Below are 16,601 nucleotides of genomic sequence, written 5' to 3' on the forward strand. Positions count from 1 at the left end.
TTCAATTGAAGGAACATAGCGGTTTTCCATGAAGATGCGTCCCGATCTGTACTTGCATGCATGTACACTTGCAGAATATACATGCATGCACCCGTAAGTAAGTACCACGCAGTAGTGATGCTACACATAGACACGTCATTAAAGAGAACTTTCCAAAATAATTATAGAAGACAAGTTACATTTATAGTTGATTAAAGTAGTTTACACTGTTGCGAAATCCGAGGGCCCGAGTGGGCACGAAGATTCTATGTCTGGTGACGTGCTAGGTACCGGGAGAAGGAGACGTCCAGGGAGCTCAGAAAAAGGGCTTTATATACAACTGTACATGGTATTTTACACGAAGGGCTCCATGATTCTTGGAGCTGTCTACATGCTAACGTTTTTGCATGTACTAGCGTTTACATCTCCGAGCGTCCACGCAACACTCAAGCCCCTCTTTTTATCAGTTCATTTCTCCCATTCACTCGTTGAGGGAATTCGCTGTAGTTCTTCTCGGCCGATCACCATCTTCGGCCAGTTCGCAATATCCCGCCCATGATGTGGCACCGTTCCACCTGGCTCCGCGTCCAATGTTTCTCATTCACCCCGCATGCCAGACAACCTGTGGCAACTTGGGAACCAAACGTCGAAGCTGTTCACGCGGAAATGCCTGACTTTGGTGCCTTTCGAGGATTAGTGGCCTCTCCGTGGCGGTCAGCTTGTCAGTCATGAGACTGGCCTTCGCGGAAGCTACCGCAGAGCCCGTCGTAATACGGGCGGGTGCAGGTGGTTCACTGAAACACACCAAGAGCGACGTCGCCGTTTTAGCGATGCACAAGGCCGATTTCTCATTGCATACTGGGTTCTAATTGCTGCTCCACTAGTCCCGATTGACGTTGACGCTCCCGGCCTCGAGAAATTATGAAGCGTGAACAGCACTATACAGCTGCACGTCTGCCGGTGAGGCATCCTTTGTCCCGAAGGACCGCCAGGCACAACAATACACACCGCCTTTAAACCACAGCCATACATAAGTGCAGCTCGTGCTAGTGTCACTGGGATTTTTCACCCGTAAGCAACAAGTTCTGCCTATATAAGTGAGCAAATGTACAGGCAAGGACAAAATAATGCGGGATCTGCGAGCGCGAGCCAAATTGCTTTGTTTCACCCGCTGACGATCGGAAGTGCCTGGTTCCGAGATGTCACTGCGCATGCACGTCCTTTAATGCTCATGTACCTGCCAGTACACCCACTTTTTCTCAGCATGCTGTCAGAATGAAGTTGATGCCGAAGTTCTTGCTTCTGCAAATACCTTAAGCTATGCTTTTGGAGTGGCGTCGCAAAAAACATTGTCACCCTAAGTTCCCACATTGTCACTCTAAGTACAAAGCATGCTGATGTTTGATAATGTTGGCTGACACAGTTGGTGTTGCATTGCTCTTGGGATACCTGAGTGGGGAGACGGCCAATGTGACAGGCCTCTTGTGCAATTGGGCAAGCAAGACATTTATTATAAATGAATAGTATCAAGGAAGCTGCAAGTCAAATGGGCATATAGAAGAGGAAACGCGAGAGTGCCTTGTGGCGTACTGCCTCGTAGTGTTGCGCATGTAAGTGATTTAGGCTAACACGCATCAGTTACGGAGCCCTCCATCACAGTACCACTCAGAGCACAGGTACAGTTTCTGAACAAAAACAAAGAAGCAGAAATAATCGTTTTCTTGTGATACATATGCTTATACAAAATGTTGAAAGTTCACAATGTGAACACCGGAAAAATAATGCATGTACCATGCTTAAAATGGACACAAATTCAATTCACAAGAATTTCTGGAGCGCTCCAAAGAGAAAGGCTGGTTGAAGGTTCTCCACCCTTGTATACTCCCAAGTGTGTGGAAGGTGTGTAAGCATCATAGAAATTTCTGGTAGAACCAAAGAACTGCCCACAAATGAGGATGTCTCCAGCTGAAGACAGATAGTTACTTATTAGGACAATGTTGCCATCTTTTAACTTCAAACAGGAATTCCCAGGTTTTTTTTTTTTTTGAGAGCGCCATTTTACAAAAAAATGAACTTATATTGCTGGCCGAAGAAGGGAGTAGCTAGTCCACTCTCATGCATGTGCCATAACTTTCCTTCCGTGTCCTCTGGCTGCCGATGGCACCTGGGCTTCAGCTTGAGCTCCGAATTTCTCGTGAACAGCGGTTCAGTTGGAACGGAATGTGCTCTGAGAAGCATTTAAGCTTCCCCAGAAAACGTTGAAATGGGAAGCAAGAAAATAGAGCGAGCTGGACAAACTGTCGTGCATCTTTTGCCAAGTGCATGAGTCTATGAATGTTGACCGACCCGATAGAGGCTTCCTGCATCACAAACAAAGCTCTGCAGAAGCTCATTTGTTTTGTCACAGCGGTCAGCACACAGGTTTGGTGACTAAATGTATAGTGATGGCGCAACTTAGCTTTAGGAAGTGCTCCTAGAATTGCCGGGGCAGGTCGTTCTTTCAGAGAGCCGGGCCGAAATAGATTGGGAAGTTGTGATGTTCTGAAGCGTTCCAGTATTCAAGAGTTTGTAGAGATCTTGGGACACGCTTCAACGCTTTTGGGCTGTTAACTACAAGAAATACCAGTTTTCGAGAAACCTCGTTCCGAGATTTCAGTGGCAATATTGAAGCTGGTGTGGTAGACCATAACCATTGGCTGATAGTAGCTTTTTCTTAACACCAAGGCAGACCAAGTGCATGTAATCAAGAGGAATATTGCTGACCATGCAAATAGCCAAGTGAACGACCACTCTCGAAAGGTATCCTTCCAAGCACCTCATCGCATAGCCAATAGAAGAGCGCCAGCATTGCGCATGACAAGACAGCGCGTGTCTCGTGCACGCGTACGTGACAGCGCCCTAGTTCCCCGTCCAATGAGAAGTCAAAGCGTGGCTCCTGGCCATTGGGGCGCGTGAAAAGGTGTTCGGTTAGAGACGTTGACTGTAGAGTAGGCTCCAGTTAACTCAGCTTGCAAATTGTTTGAAACTATTTTAGTCTTGAGTTTCCGGGCATAAGATCGCCCACAATAACCCGGTTTGTTTAGTGGGTTTCGTTGAAAAGTGCTACAATATCTTGGGGTTTTGAGTTTCCGAAGTACAAGGCCGTAAGAAAAGGTTCACGTCGGGAACTCTGTTCTGCTCGCACAACCACTGGCCATCAATGATTTGGTGAACTTCTAAAAACAGGCACGCCATCAATGTTGATACCCGAAGAAGTATCAGGTGGCCTACTTGGTCCATCTATGAGAAAGTAAAACACAATTTATCCCGTTTTTTGTGAAACTTTGCGGCCTAGTCAGATACATTTGGAATAAAATACAGAAAAAAGTTTGTGTGCCGTGTTTATTGCATACATTAAGGATATCCCAGCTATCGTGCACCAAGTTTAGAGAAAGACTGATTATGCTACACAAATGCAAGACGAAGTGCATGTTGCTTAGAATCTTGTCATGAAACCGCCAGTAACATTTGGTCCCTGACATCCAATTAGTTAATCAGAGTAATTAGGCAACTTTTGGAAACCCACCTTTAGGCATAATAAAGTGCAACTTTTCAATTCTTCTCCTAATTCTCAAAATGTGAATTAGGGGATTATATAGAAGCGCAAGAGACTTCGAAATAAAGTGTTTCTGTCATGAAAGCCTATTTCTCACGTTTACCCGACCCTTGTGGGCCTGCGTGATTTGTGAGAGAGAAATCTGAGGAGTATTGCTTCTCGAAATCTGCCTTTGCTTAGGTACTATGGAGGAGCATGCGCTTTGCTCCGTTTGTCCCTAGAAGAGCTATGAGCAATACGCGAACGAGGATAAATACTTCCTAAATTGAATGCATTCGTGTTTTGTGGCACCGCAGTGAAGTTCATGACTGCGAGGTTGTTGGTTTGACTTGGATGTTCGATACACCTTTTATTTACTTTGGAATATTGCTGCATTGTAAAATTTCGCCTCGGTTTCACCTATAATGTTGTAGGCGCTGTAGTTCTGTTTTCAAACGCAGAGGCATGGTTAACGCGACCGTCGCCAGTGACCCTAGCACTTGCACTAGTGAAGATGGCAAAACTGTAAGAGTACCGAAAGTGCAACGCGAAGCTGCACACTTCATGTTACACGCGCCCCACTTACTCGGGCCAGCCACTGGCGATAAAGAGCTCCGGCTTCCTTTACGGACCCTTTATCAGACGCTACGGTGTCGTTTCAACGGAAGTGTAAGCGGCGGTTAAACGGGAACAAATCGCATCGTACTCCATAGTACCTAGGCAAATAAAATTTTAAGAAGCCAATGGTCCCCAACAGCAAGTCCCCAGATTTCTCTATCGCAATTTATGTATGAGCAAAGGGTGGGACGAATGCAAGAAACAGGCTGTCCTGCTTCCAGCAATTAAGGTATACATTCTATGTTTACTTTGTCTGCTACAAAAAGCTGCGAAATTCGAAAAACACCTTGCGACTGTGCACTGGCGTGATTGAGATAGCAGTGCCATCAAACATTCTGAACGGAGAAGCTAAAAAGCTCATCATCTGTCATTTGCCAGCTGAGTGGCGACAATCGACATGCCAAAAGAGCCCAGAAAATATTGTGTGAAAAAAATCAAAGAAGCATACTGCCCTAGCTATTTGAGCAGTGAGCTATAGATGAACAGCTTATCGCTTTGCCATTGAGACTCTTTGATGGTGCTGCTATGATGTGCTCGCAGGTGGGCAGTCACATGGTATTTTTCATATTTTGCAAGCTTTCTGTCTCCCCGAAAAAGTAAACTCAAACTGTATACCTTGCTAGAAACACTTTATTTCTGTCTCTTACAATTCTTTATGACCCACGCATTGACATCTTGACGATTAGCTAAACAAATAGACAATTAGCGAATTACTTCTTGGGAGTCGGGAACTAAAATTACTGACGCACTTGATATGAAACGACTAGAAAAATTTGTCGTCTTTTAGGTGCAATATATAAAACTGAGACACCCTGTATATGGAATTACATGTACCGCTACATTGAGCAGTTCTTGTGCATGAATGTAATGTTGGTAGCCTATAGATAAAGAGCTTAAAGACAAGCATTCGTTTTATTTTCATTTGCAGCACTGCTGAATAGCCTACTGACCAAAGTCATAGGTATAGAAGAAAAATTAGATCACCAATGCAACGCACTCAAAAGGATTGAGGCTGCCCTGGCAAGCATAACAGAATCATAGACTCCGTGCAGCTAAAGAAAAAAATACTTGCACTCCCGTTTTCAAACGATGCCGCAGTGTCCTCCTTGGAAGATTTTCTTACAAACAAAACTAACAGAAGAGCCTTGGCAAATGTTCTTGCTATCCTTTGCTTAAATCCTTTAATATGAAAAACAATGTGAACATTCTCCGACAGCTGTTTATTGCATGCATGATGACACCATTGTGATGCTTTCTTAAACACCGCAAAACACTAAAGCCTCATTGTAATGTTTCTTTTTAGATTCACCACTCGGAACTTATTGCAGGATCATGTCCCAAAGACTGCGTATGAAGGGTCACGAAAAGATGCATGGCCGATGAGCTTGCGGAGGCATTTTGTCTTACTGGTCGAAAGGGAGAACAGCCTTCAGTGAATTAGGACTCCTCTACATCATTATTGGTCTGTATCAGTTTGGTTGTACAGTGATTGGTTAATTAACTAAGGCGTATATAATCTGTAGCCAGGCTGCTCATTTATTTTATGTGGGCATGAAAAAAATTCGCTGTGTATGGCATTGCAAGACTAGACTGAATGTTGGAAATCACATCTTATCCCAGTAACAATATCTGGTATTTACAAATAAATAGTGATGGGTGTGGGAAGAGAAGACTCGGAACAAGCAAATATGCATTTCGCGGGCAACTAAGCGGATGTTGCGGCCTTGATGTCGAGCCTTTTCTTCTGTTGCGGACGCGAAGCACACTGTCCACTGCATGGCTCGCCCCCCCCCCCCCCCCCCCTCTAGCGATGAAGGCATTGCCGTCGAGCGGTTGTTCGGCTTGAGGTGGCGTTGCCATCGTCCATGTGAGCTGGCTTCAAACGGTCCATAGATATCGTCTCTTCGCGTCCGTTAACAAGGAGAGTCAAGTACTTAGGATCGCGCTTGAGGACTTTAAAAGGACCCTCGTAAGGTGCTTGTAGGTGGAGTGCGAGTGGCATCGTTACAATGTGGTGCGTGACCTTGTGCAAGATTGGGCGATCAGGTGAGGGGGGTTGAAATTACTCTGGAAATTCTTGTAGGATGGTGGACCAAGGTGTCGATATCTGGGTGTGTGCTTGTAGGAGACGCAAGGGCGGTGCAGTTGTGGTGATGCCTTGTACCGGCAGGTTTGTCGTGGAGTCCAGCAGGCGGCATAGCCGTAGATCGACAACCAAGTTGAACTTCCACAAAAAATCGGCACCGATGATGTAACCGCGGAAGTCAGCGACAGTGAATAGCCATCGAAAGGGACGCTGCAGTCCGAGATGAAGAGTCACTGATTTCTGGCCGTACGTTCTAATATTAGAACCGTTGACCGCAGGGAGAAAGGACGTGTCGCGGCGATGTCGTCTTCGGTCGTGAAAGGTAGGCGGAAGCACACAAATGTCTGCGCCAGTGTCTACAAGGTAGCGAACTTTCGTTACACGGTCGGTGGCATAGAAAAGACGGCTTGACTTAAGGCCGGTAGCGCTTGCCGTCATCAGTGACTGGCCCGATCGTTTCTCGAAAAGTTACACGGTGGACGGCACTGGCGTGCACGAGTGCCGTATCGGGTATGGTACCAACAAATAGCCGCATTGGAATAGCGGGAGTTGCTTTGGTTGGGCGTGCGATGACGTAACTGGTGTCTACCCGCAGAGAAACGCGAGGTAGCTAGCTCAGTAGCTAGTTGATGCACTTGCGAAGCAAGCTGTGAGTTTGAGGCGCTGAGTTCGTCAAAGCGCTGCTCTAACTGTAACAGACTCGAGATTGGCGTCTGACAACGGTCGATGGCAGATACGAAAGCATGGGAAGTATCCATGATCTGGTCTGCCGTTGCTGCTAAGTCTTCAATGGACGTTGCCGCAGGTGAGGCACATAAAATCATCCGTACCTGATTCGGTAGACGCTGAAGGAGGAGCTCGCGGACGATTTTTGAGTCCGTTGAACATGGATTGCCTCCGAGTAGCAGGGCATGCGGCGAAGCAGCTCGGTCAGCTTTCGGTCGCCAAGTTCCTCCGATGATAGAAGCTGTTGAATGCGTCGCGACTCGGAGTTGGTCGTAAGTCGTAGTAACTCCCGTTTCAGGATATCGTAGGGGTTGTCGGGTGGGGGAGTGAGCAAAACGTCGCGGATCAAAGCTTAGGTGGTCGGGCTCACGGAGCGCACTCACGGCATAGTCGTACTTGGCCGTCTGCGATGCGATGCGGTGACGGCAGAACTGCGCTTCGATGTGGAGAAACCAGAGCTGCGGGCCAGAACTCGGGAAGCTTGAGTGTGGCGATGGAAGGTGTGGCATTGTCTTGGGAGTTCGATTCCATGGCGTCGAAGAGAAGCAGCGAGACGAATAGTTGCGATGCAGGAAGCGTCCGAGGTCACCAACTTGTGGGAACAGAAGACTGGGAACAAGCATTCGGCGGACAACTAAGCTGATGTTGCGGCCATGATGTCGAGCCTTGTCTTCTTTTGCGGACGTAACGCACACTGTCCACTACATGGGCATATCAATCTTGCAGAATTGAAGTGACGTAGCAATTATGTTAAATTTGAGAATAAAACCACATTCAAGGTGTCTGTCTCCAATGTGTGCTACAACATACATTGCAGGCTGAAATTATTTTCCTAAAAAGCCTGCCCTGCACTTGAGACATACCAGTCTACCTCACGGCAGGTTTTGAGAACACATGTCTCGTAATTAAGTTGTGCCATTCTCAGAATAGACATAAATTGCTGCTTAACTGCAATTGTGAAAATGCAGCAGTGATGAACCGTACATAGCTAGCTATAAATTTGGTCATTCTTTTGGTCGCCTTAATTGCGCTATCTGCAGAATGCATCTATAGGTAACCATTATATGAAAATAAACTGCCGGTATATACATATCTATAGATGATCCTAGGGGCTCCTTAGTTAATTCTTAAAAGCTTGTCTGTGAAAATTATAGCGGGTGCTCAAACTTAAGTTTTACGGAATTTTCAAAAATCACCTGTGGCAGGTAGCATAATGCTTATTGTTGAGCTGGGTTATTCGAAAAGGTGGGCATTAGTAGCACGAGAAATCGAAACACATATTCAACTAATTGGCAAAAATTCACTAATTAACTTTACAGATAATTACTTTACGACACATATTGCAATTGACGAATCGTAGCCGCTGAGCTCGTTAGGCGTATCCACTTGGAATGAATTTCCGGAATGACACCAGTTGGGAGATATGTGCCATCAAACTCGCCATAAAAATAAATTGTTGTTCTACTTACTTTTTTACCAAAATGTTGTTTTGTACATTGAAGCACAAGAGTAACTGGAACGCCCATGTATTTCGTCCCACACTTTGGCAAATATTAACTCGAAACGGGTGTCATCCTGGAAATTCCTTTCAAGTGGATTCGTCTTGCAAGTCACCGGCTACAATTTGTAAATTGCAATATGTGTCATAACGTAAGTAACTAAGAAGTTCATTACTCAATTTTTGTTTATTGGTTCAATATGTGTGTCGTTTTCTCGTGCGACTAATGTTCCAATTGCCCAGCTGAATGATAAGGATTATGCTACCTGCCCCAGGAGATGTTTAAAATTCCGTAAATATTAATTTTGAACACCTGGTATATAGATTGTACGGCTCTAATCAGAGTAGCAAAGGAATGCTTCAGTCCCAGCTAAATTATTCATTTTTTACATGAGCTGGAGTTTATTATTGCAAGCCAATTCAACTGCTGCATCGATCTAGTCGCGAGAACCAATGGCATACAAGAAGCCACTGCATTATAGCTACCATTGTCAAATCAAATGCAAACAGCAGGGCACGTACGCGATGCCTGCAAGTCACTGTTGGATACCGGTGTGCTATTCCAGTTTGTTTGTGGAAATGACGATGCACACCTAACGAGGGTGCTTAAAGCACTTCTGTTTTCTGTTACACTAATTTTCTTACATTTACTATTGATGTGATCATCACGCAGTCTTTCCACTTGGCACTGTTGGTGTAGCGTAACAGTATTGCTTGATGAGATGTTTTGGTGGGAAACGAGTGAACAAGCTTCAGAGAAAAGAGACGTCAATATATTTTTCAATCGGTGGGCATTTTCGCTTCCAGAAGCCGAACTAGTTGTGTACGGCAATGTGCAACAATAATTGGCAAACAGTGCGAACTCTACATTCGACTATGCGCTTCACGTTAATTTTACGCAAGTAGCGGCTTTAAAAAGTAAGTTTGTGGTGTAAAATGAAGCCTCAAAGCTTCACATGTACTAGTTTTGTTGCTTTCCGAAATGAGATTTTGTACCATTGTAATTAGTAGGCAAGGCTTGCTTCTTGCAGAATAAAGTTGTGCTTTTTCATTTTTCTTGTGGCAGTAGTAATATGTTTGCTCGGAGTATAAAGGCGTTTCCTTGTGTGGCTTCAGGACACGAAGCGTGTTATGCAGTTATGTTCACTATAGCTCAGCCTAGCTGTAAAGCCTCACTACAATGGTTAATTTGTTAGTACCACAAAGCATGTCATCTGTACTGTGTCCGGGTTCTTTTTTTGTGAGCTGCTTTCCAATCTATTATTCAAATTTTACTTTTACTAGAAACCATTAAATAACGCATGTGGCAGTTTGGCACATAAGTGTAATATGTTACTAATCAAGATGCCTTAAAAGGGCCATGAACCACTTTTTATCGAAGTCGAGAAATGTATTTGAAGTTCAAATTGTCTATTTCAGGAATACTTCGTAGCAAAAAGTACTTCAATGCATTGAGCAGAGGCGGACTTATTGGCAGTCAAAGATCACCTTTGATCCCCTTCGAAGTGCTCCGGCTCCTCCTTCATTCTCTTGCAATGCGAAGGCTACGGCATGGTTTGGCGTGCCCACAGCCCTCCACCTACTGAGCGTCACCGTGGCGCGTAGTTGAAATTTTAACAGCGGAGCTGTTTAAGCTTTTCGTTCGGCCGTGCTGCGTTAGCGAAAACTAGCCTGGCGACGACGCCACCACACGTTGCCTAGCAACGCCTCGCAGAGCTGGCGCGAGGCGTTGCTACGCGACGCACGTGATGTCATCGCTCGGCGGGGTTACCACCCTCTTCTATAGGTTACCCTGGTCACAGCGCGTGGCGCGGCCGACGTATCCGGTGTTCGTCGGCCACGCCTCGCGCCGGACTATAGAGTGCTGCGCTTTCGTAGGCGTGGCGTCCCCGTGCAAAGCGCTCTCGCGCATCAACACTACGTCGGACTATGAAGTGGCTCTTAGAAGACTGCGAGCATGTTTGGCTAAGAAACAGCCAAGCCAAACCAAGTTAAGCAAAGGAAAGCAAACACAAAGCTAAGAACCAGCCAAACCAAAGCAAGTTAAGCAAAGGTAAAGCGAAGAATCAGCCAAGCAAAACCAAGTTAAAGATGGAAATAAATGTTAAAGCTAGGGAAGGGCCACCAGCTTCGCTGTTTGCCCAGTCTTCGCACCACCTAGTGTAAATCTGCCCCAATTTTTTTTTTCTTGGGGGGGGGGGGGGTGATTTAGCGTGAAAGCTTGGGCGTGTTGGTTATTCATTGGAAAAAACACAGCACAAAAAAGACACGGACACGAGAGACCGACTGGAAAAGTTCACCTTTGATTGCACTTTCATCTCGGGAAATCGCATATCTTAACAACATTTGAATGACAAATAGGCAGTGTGCATTGTCAGCATGTGGCTATCATTATCATCATTCGAAATGATGCTCCAGTGTTTTGCTAATTATTAACATGTTGCGCATGGTAGTGCCATATACATTTCTTCCTTCATGTCCTCATGAATAAACTGTTGCAAGTCAGCGCTGTGTGCGTGTCGCTCTCTCGTGCCCGTGTCTTTTTTTGCGCTGTGTTTTTTCAATTATTCTGGGCGTTCACATAGACGCCACTACTTCCGATGTTGGCACCTACAACGCGCCAAATGCCAATTAAACAAGGTTGTCTTCTGCGAGCCGCAATGAGCTCAGCGAGCGGGCTCGACGGGCGCCCCGTGGCGGTCGCGGTATCTAAGCCATGTAGCAGACGCAACTATACATGCAACAGTAGTGCGCATGCGCAGCGCTTGCTATGTGCACAATATGGTTGGAGTGCACGCTCGAGCTCAAGTGCTCCAATCTGGCCACGCTACGTGGTGCGGACCGGCTTTGTTTTGCACCAGCTTCACCAACGGATGGATAGTATCCACACCAAACTTGCGCATGTTGAAGCGTTGTCAATAGCCTAATACGAAGCAATGTCCGCCAAGGCGTCTAGCCAGGAGTGGCCTGGAGTGAGCGCGCGCTGGCAAGTGTGCGTGTGGTCTGACCTTAAGTTTCGTGGGGTTCGAGGTATGGTGGGTGTTCAAAATTATCGAAATTAGCGAGATCCAACAGCTGCGACACTGAAGCAGTGTGGTCAATGTTTACTTCCTACGCGGGCAGACTCGGCCGAGCGTGAACAGACAATTGTCGGCTTCTTCCGCAAATGCGTAATTCTTATCAAAATTCGAAATGCAGACTGTCGCTTACTCCAGGCTTTTTATTAAACTGCGTCAATAAATATACACAGTAACAGTAGAAAGAAGCACATTGATTCAAATACACTTCTTGAGTGATGTGAGCTATGAGCCAATAGCAGCCGTCTATGTGAATGTTGCATATGACACGGTGTGCAAGCTGCCGGCAGCTTCTAAACGTGTGAGGAGAAGGTCTCGTTTGAAAAGCGAGAGTGAGAAAAAGGCCGTTTCCCGCTACGCTTGTAAAGGCCACGCGCATCGCGCGACTGCAAAATTTGGCGCAGATCTTCACAGGCGCGTATGCTATCAGTGGACTGTTTTTTCATCATATCCAGGGCGTGGTTCAGGACCTCTATAGAAGGCCAGTGGCTCTCCTATCATTAGCACGGAAAGCCAAATACAAGGTAGCCAGATGCTGATTATTGTAAGCACAAGCTCACAAAAGTAAACAAATGATAATAATAACGAGCAGAAAAATAGGAGACAGTTGGCAGAGGTGTTACTAACAAATTAATTTTTCATTGGTCAAGACCCAGCGCAAAGCACGTTCAATCCTTATGCAAAAAATGAGGGACATTACTGAAAGTACAAAGGTCTTTCAAGTCAAATTACACATATTCATTGCTCGTCAACCTTGACCATTTTGGCCAAGCACAGCTAATCCGAATTCACAGTCAGCATGTGTTCACAGAAATGAATTAACATAAGAAACAATAGAATAATGCTGTTCATAGCATATAGTAAAGAAGACATGCCGCAAGATATATCCATTTTCAATTTCTGCGCATCATGCAATTTGAAATGTCCAACATTTTACACACAATATGCACTCAGCATTATGGCAGGTGTATAAAACAGAGATAATCTGAGTGATATAGAGTATGGTGTTTATTCAAGATCTGTTGCGCGATTATTACATGCATTTTGTGTCACAGTACCTTAACACTTATGGAAGTTTTCCAGTGAGTCTAAGGCCACAAATGGCAGCATTACCTGCGAAGACCTTACTTATAAACTTTTCCTAGCCTGCACTAGTTCTCAGGTTATATAATATATATATATATATATATATATATTGGTCACATGTGCCCTTTGTTTAAATGCATGCATTTCTTGTTGTCGTGCGCGGTAGAAAATTCCATTTAATATCTATTTCAGCGGCCATTCAAAAATCATATACGTGGTCTACTGAAACTGAGCTGCACCGCCTTATTGCTGACCACTTCAATCACGCCCCAGTGCGCTGAAAGGTACGACATGGCATGCTAAAGAAAGTTTGTTCCAAATACTTTGCAGGTGCCAATTTGTTCTCTGACATGTAATATAACAAAATAATTTATGCGATGGTCATAAACTAATATATTTTTTATTCGGTATAGCAATGTTCTTCCTCAACTGCGAAGCTTTCTTTCAGATAAACCTGTACTGGTTTTCTCTGTAGCTTCGTGCCACATTTGCGTGGATGACAGTACTTTTTTTTCCTTTCAAGAACCTTCCTCCACCTTTTGGGCCTCTGCAGAACTAATTTGCCAGTCTTCACGTTCCAAATAACACTAAAGCGAGGTTCTCATGCCTCTCCTAGTGTCAGTGAACTTGATGTTGCTTGTGGAAATGCCAGTCATAGTCTCAGGCTGCGTGCTTGTAGCAGCTGATGTTGATGAAGAGTAGAATGGTAGATGTTGTGCAGAAGTGGCATTGGATCGGGATTTTTTTTGTCTCCTATATGTAATAAATGTGCCGAGACGCTTGCGGTCCTTCACGTCTTCTTGGAGTGTCGGGAAAGAGAAGTTCAAAGAAAAAGGTGCTTTGCCATGGCACATAGACAACACATTCCCCTCCACCTGGCAATGTTTCTCGGCGTTGAGCCACTCTTCAACAATAAGGTTTAATGTTTTTACGAGAGATTGGAACACTGCATGTTATCAGCCCAAGGTATACGTAGCACATCCTCTCACTAGAGGCTGCTGCTGCGATTGCATTTCTCTAAAGAACGTGCCTCCCAGCCCTTGTGTTCAAGGGCCCACTGGTGAGGTACGAGTTCTATTTTTACTCATACGTTTGATTATTCATCTCTTTGTAATGGAACTTTTACGCTCATAGTATACATAAGTAGTCATTGTCAATATTTTAACACCTGTATATTTTACGCACTTTACAGCGACTAATTTTTAGGCCTCTCTACAGCCAAATCGCATCTGCCATTCGCCACTCAGATTCACAAACCTCACATTTGTCATGTTTTACGTTTGAGAATTAATTCATTGGTTTTGCCTGGCGCTCTTTGGCCATACCTGGCCCTTGCGCCGATAAAACTCACAGATAATCATCATCATCATCAATTTTTTTGTCTGATGTTTTGGCAGCGGACGTGCAATAGTGACACAGATCTTCCACCCCACTTAGTACCCGCAGTAAGACGGAAAACATTAACGGTGGCGTTGATTTAGCCTTCAAAAGCGGATATGCGCTGGTTGCATCTAAGCTGAAAAAAAAAACATGCTTGCATGCGTCTTCAGTATCTGGCTGAATAAACATACACTCGCCAACTGAAAAAACAAGAAACAACAGATTGACGTTCCGGCACCCAATGCCTTGTTGACAACGAAAGCATGGTGGTGGGAAGACCATCATGCATTCATTCATTGTGAACAAGGCACCCGTATTGGACGCCGATACGTCAATCTGTTGTTTTGTGTTTTTTCAGTTGGCAAGTGCACGTTTATTCAGCCATGTTCTTTCCTCGCCAGACGAGTTTTCGTCAAACCCTAAACGACTTCAGTGTCTCTGGCCGTCCACGAAAAGTTCCAAGTTCCAAGTAAATACAGATGTATAGCACAGATGCATATAACATTGTGCATAACTTACATACATCATAATTGAGAAATACTTTAATGATCCATCGGGATTAGCCCACTGGTATACACCGCGAGGCCGCACGTTTCAGCTTCGTTGGTTAAGCATCTCTACGGAGAGTTTCGGTGGTGATTTTATATATCTATTGATATATTTAAATGTTGCATATTTCATCTATTTTCATAACTCAGCATATTCAGGGAATTTTCCAACCACGTCGCACGAGTAGAAGTGTGCCAGAGACGTCGGGTAGGACTAAAAGCCGTTTTAAAGCGAAGGAAGACGCCAACGGTACGAGGCATACTTGTAACACAACGTAGCCCAAGATGAATACAATAACACGGAAGGGTACGAAGGACAAGCGCTAAACGGAGCGTTTATTCAACGGCATGCGTGACTAAATAAATATAAATATACATGAAACAAGAGCGCACGTGAGCGTCAAAAAAAAAATGCTTTCTCTCTCTTATTTATTTATCTTATTTCTTTATTGTTCATAGTGGCAACCCTCCCAGCAGGGTTCTTACAAGGAGGGTAAACAAGGAAAAAGAAATGTGAAACGTGCATTCTAGGGGCACAGAGACATGAAGATGCCGTTAAATATATTGTACAAGTAGAACGAATTCAGCGACTCGCTGCTAGACCCGCCGGGGTGGCTCAGTCAGCTAAGGCGTTGCGCTGCTGAGCACGAGGTCGCGGGATCGAATCCCGGCCCCGGCGGCCGCATTTCGATGGAGGCGAAATGCAAAAACGCCCGTGTGCTTGCGTTGTAGTGCACGTTAAAGAACCCCAGGTGGTCAAAATTAATCCGGAGCCCTCCACTACGGCGTGCCTCATAATCAGAACTGGTTTTGGCACGTAAAACCCCAGAAAGAAGAAGAAGAAAGACTCGCTGCTAGACTTATTGTATCTGACCATCGATCTTCTTCATCTGTTACCAACATGTTGCAGCGACCGAATCTGGAACCCCTCCGTGTCCGACGAAAGATTGCGAGTCTGAAAATGCTTTATTTGATCTATCAGCACAGAATTGGTCTGCCGCGCGAAACTTATCTTTCCTGCGCAGAACGCAGGTATTCTAGAATTAATCACTCGAATGTTATCCGCCCGTAGTTTGCGAGGACGAAGATGCTTCAGAAGTCTTTTTTTTTTTGCGCTCACAATTGAAGAGTGGAATTTTCTGCCAGCGTCTGTTGTTGAGCGTACAAATGTAAATTCCTTTGTGAAATATTTGTCATTGCACTTGATGTAAACCTCTCCTACTTGAGCAGCATTGCTGCCTGCAGTATTTTGAAATAAATAAATGAATAAATAAATAAATAAATATATGCCGCGTAATCTTTCAAGCCCACAGCTAAGGAGTGTTAAAATACAGGAATATTGCTTGTATTCGCTACGAAGCTTGGTAGGCTTGTGCGAATAGTACTTTTTGAGACCGCATCGAATACGAATCTAATAGTGCAGAAGCAAATGCAATCGAATATCCAATATTTTTAATAGTTTGCGAACGATATATACAGCCTTCTCACGAGCAATAGCAAACAATTTGCTCCTCGTGGTATTCTGGACACTAGAAAGTTTCTGTCATTAAAAAGCGTGCCCTTTTATAAAAGCATAAAGGGAGCCGTAAGAATAACTACACAGTTTGTTCGCAAATTCAGTGCTCTTCTGAGCATACGCGGTCATGCATTATCACACTAGGTTCAGAAAGGCAGCCCTGAGGCACAAATAGCATTTATGTGTACCTTCGCGTCATAAATGCAGGTCATCTGCCGCAATGGCAGGACAAAAAAAAACACGTTTTTTTATGTGTTACGAATGGTCACTGCGGACTGTGCCACTATTGTCTGAAATATGTTGCAGTGAAAAGACTTCACATACGACGGGATAACGCATATCTATAAATAGTATCCAAACAATACCCATTGCCGAATGTCGTACCTAAAGAAACTTTTATGGGGTTCGGTCATGGTTTTCCCGGATAAGCCCGGCTCCCTGAGTGACAGCGTGCTCTGGTACATTATGTCTGCTGTCCAAGGAATACACGTTATCGTATGTCTTGCTTCAATA

At 44.7% G+C, this 16,601-nt stretch overlaps 1 protein-coding gene across 1 annotated transcript in view; it reads right to left on the bottom strand.

Annotated features, from left to right (window-relative positions):
- Positions 1-16,601, bottom strand: part of LOC119445530 (monocarboxylate transporter 9-like) — a 69,556-nt gene that overhangs the window by 51,948 nt on the left and 1,007 nt on the right. The gene's annotated exons all lie outside the window — the stretch shown is intronic.

Source organism: Dermacentor silvarum, chromosome 3, assembly GCF_013339745.2.
Source record: "Dermacentor silvarum isolate Dsil-2018 chromosome 3, BIME_Dsil_1.4, whole genome shotgun sequence".
NCBI classification, from domain to species: Eukaryota; Metazoa; Arthropoda; class Arachnida; order Ixodida; family Ixodidae; genus Dermacentor; species Dermacentor silvarum.